The following is a 1,910-nucleotide window of genomic DNA, read 5'->3' on the forward strand; positions in this document are numbered from 1 at the left end:
TGGCCAGGCTGGTCTTGAACTCCTGACCGCAGGTGATCCACCCACCTCGGCCTCCCAAAGTGCTAGGATTACAGGCGTGAGCCACCGTGCCTGGCCTTGGTGACATTTTTTCTAGGCTGCAAAGTAAGACAAAATAATGATTTTGTAATTTTTCTGAGACGAGAAAACATGTTGGCGTTTTCTCTGATACTGAATTGAATAGCTGTAGCTGACCAAATAATAATACAAAACTTGTCAACTTTCAAAAAGCATTAATTACTGCCAGGAGCAGTGACTCACACTTGCAGTCCGAGCACTTTGGGAGGCCCAGGCAGGAGGCTTGCTTGAGGCCAGGAGTTGGAGACCAGCCTTGGTAGCATAGACCCCATCTCTTACCCACCCCTCAAAAAAAAAAAAAAAAAAAGTGTTACCATGAGTCCAGTCCTTAAAACAAAACTTTGTAATTTTTAGAGACGAAGTTTCACCTTGGTGACCAGACTGGTCTTGAACTCCTGACCTCATGATCCACCCACCTCTGCCTCCCAAAGTGCTGGGATTACAGGTGTGAGCCACTACTGGGATTACAGGCGTCAGCCACTGTGCCCGGCCTCAACAAAACTTAATTTGAATTCTCATAGAATGCCATGGTACCTGCCTTCAGGGAACACAGTGTCTAGTTGGAAGTGGCAGATATAAACTAATAATTATAGTTAGTTGTAGACAGAGAAAGATTCCTCAGCCTCCCGAGTAGCTGGGATCACAGGCATGTACCACCACGCCCCGCCTCCCCAAGCAATTCTCATGATGAATTGAATGTGGAACTCCTGGTCACGATAAAGAAGCTTCTGGGCCCGGCATGGTGATTTCATGCCTGTGATCCCAGCACTTTGGTAGGGGAGGCAGACCATAGGGTCAGGAGTTCGAGACCAGCCTGGCCAACGTGGTGAAACGCTGTCTCTACTAAAAGCACACAAAAAAATTAGCCAGGCACGGTGATTCATGCATGTAACCCCAGCTACTGGGGAGGCTGAGGCAGGAGAATTGCTTGAACCCAGGAGACGGAGTTTCTGGTGAGCTGGGGCACCAAGAGGGAAACTCCGTATCCAAAAAAAAAAAAAAAAATTGCTTTGGAAATTCAGGATAATTGGAGTCATTCCTGTCACGGAGTCATTCCTGTCATGTGTTTTCAGTGGTAATTCAAACCATTTAAGAATTTATGTGCTGGGTATAGTAGCTTATACCTGTAATCCCAGCACTTTGGGAAGCTGAGACAGATGGATCGCTTCAAGCTGGGAGTTCAAAACTAGCCTGGGCAGCACGGTAAAAGCCCCATACCTACTAAAAATTTAACTGTTATCAGGGCATGGTGGTGCACACCTGTATTCCTAGCTCTTCAGCAGGGACTGAGGCAGGAGGAGCACCTGAGCCTTGGGAGATCAAGGCTGCATGAGCTGTGATCCTGCTCCTGTGCTCCAGCTTGGGCTACAGAGTGCCACCCTGTCTCAAATAAAAAGAACTTGTGACAGAGTACTTGATGAAAAATGTACTTGAATGGTGATTCCAGATTTACTATGGTCATATGCTAAATTGTGCTTCTTGGACTAGTGGATCACAAATATTGGCCACCCCGTACCTACTAAACACCCTTGACCCCCTATTTTTCAGAAGCTTTCCAGGTAATATAATGGAATGACTAGCTGCTAGCCTATGAAAGCAACAAAAAAAAAATAAAATAAATAAAAAAATAGAATGACTAGCTAGGTTTAGAAAGCAAGAATTAAATACTTAATTCCCCAAGGCTGAAATCTGTACTGTCATCTTAGTTTTTTGCTTTAGCAAATCTAGATAATGAAAATTGTTTCTTTGAGATGGAAGCTCTTGTTCCCCAGGCTGGAGTGACACGATCTCAGCTCACTGTAAGCTCTGCCTCC

General features: G+C 45.2%; 1 protein-coding gene across 1 annotated transcript in view; it reads left to right on the forward strand.

Moving 5' to 3' along the window:
• Positions 1 to 1,910, forward strand: part of RBBP4 (RB binding protein 4, chromatin remodeling factor) — a 25,082-nt gene that overhangs the window by 1,076 nt on the left and 22,096 nt on the right. The window lies entirely within an intron of this gene.

Source organism: Cebus imitator, unplaced genomic scaffold (assembly GCF_001604975.1).
Source record: "Cebus imitator isolate Cc_AM_T3 unplaced genomic scaffold, Cebus_imitator-1.0 Scaffold51, whole genome shotgun sequence".
NCBI classification, from domain to species: domain Eukaryota; kingdom Metazoa; phylum Chordata; class Mammalia; order Primates; family Cebidae; genus Cebus; species Cebus imitator.